The sequence below is a fragment of the Arachis duranensis genome, chromosome 1 (genome assembly GCF_000817695.3).
Source record: "Arachis duranensis cultivar V14167 chromosome 1, aradu.V14167.gnm2.J7QH, whole genome shotgun sequence".
NCBI lineage: Eukaryota > Viridiplantae > Streptophyta > Magnoliopsida > Fabales > Fabaceae > Arachis > Arachis duranensis.
In genome coordinates this window covers 413,806-415,122 of record NC_029772.3, presented here as the reverse complement: position 1 = coordinate 415,122, position 1,317 = coordinate 413,806, and the positions used below count along the sequence as shown (strand labels likewise).

General features: G+C 30.0%; 1 protein-coding gene across 1 annotated transcript in view; it reads left to right on the top strand.

Annotated features, from left to right (window-relative positions):
- Positions 1 to 1,317, top strand: part of LOC107482835 (probable disease resistance protein At5g66900) — a 21,938-nt gene that overhangs the window by 15,005 nt on the left and 5,616 nt on the right. The gene's annotated exons all lie outside the window — the stretch shown is intronic.

Here is a 1,317-nt window from a genome sequence, read left to right as displayed (position 1 = left end):
TTGAATTAGTGTTTTAGTATTTTAATTTGATAATTAGATATTTTAAAGATTAATCATGTTTTATAATAACAACGACAATAATAATAATAGTTATGTTACATGTATATAAAAAAAAAAACATTCGTAAGGACTAAACTTTTATAATGATTCTTGAGATTTACGACTTTTAAAATTTTAGTTTCTTAGAATTTAAAATTCACTATACCAGTCTCTAAGATCCTGCTCTAAGCATCATATTGGTCTATGAACCCTTTTCAATGTTGAGTGAATGAACAGAATGTTAAGCTAGTTCTGACTTATTACGCTAGATACATGGCTAAATAGCATCTTTTCGTTTTAAATATTAAATAAGGCAAAAAGAATGAAGGAAAATATAATTATTTACACATAATTTAAACTCTTCTTTTTCTTATTATTTTTGTTTTGTTTAATGTCAAAAGCCATGTGTCTAATATGGTAAGTTAAAGCTAATTTAATACTTAATTTATTGATTCAACACTGAAAAAAGATCAATATGAGTAGTGCTCAGAATCAAATTTTGGAGACCAATATAATTAATTTTAAATTTAAAAGACTAAAATAATAAAAAATATAAATATAAAAAATTATTTTATAAATTTAATCTATTCATAAAAATACATATTAAAATATAAAATGTATATTGAAATAAATTAAATTTCGTTGAATATATCATCTTTCTTTCCCATTGTCAAAAAAATCCAGTCCCACACGGAGTAAGAAATTACTCCGGTACTTCTCCGTCATGACACTGCGAAATTGAGACCTCATTCGATAGCTTTTACGTTTTTATGGGACGCGTCATTTGCTTCGTCCGTACAATTGTTAATATCAGCGGAAACTTCTTTGGCAATGCACTTCCCGTTTCTCACAAATTCCTCTCTAAATATTTTTCAATTATAAATTATGTGTGGGACCTTAGGCCTACCTTTTACAGAGCTATATATGGTTTCTCTTGTTTCTCTAACCACATCATCAAATTTCCTAAATAGTTCTAGTCGAGTTCCACCAAAAAAATCTCTTAACCTAATGCGGTAATTCCAAAATATAGTAGAAGAATAGAAATTTTTGCATCAATTAGCTATGGTGGATGGAAGTCTGTTTAGTGGTGGCGCGGTTGGTGCTGGAATGCAGGAAGTGCTAAGACTGGCCATAGAAATGGTGGAGAAAGGTAAGAATTTCAAATCGGTGTTGAAGACGAAGAAGGAGACCTTAGATGCGTTGACTCCTCTGGTAGAAGAAATGAAACAATACGCGAGAGAGTTGGATCGCGGTACTGATACAGTAGCAAGTTTGGAG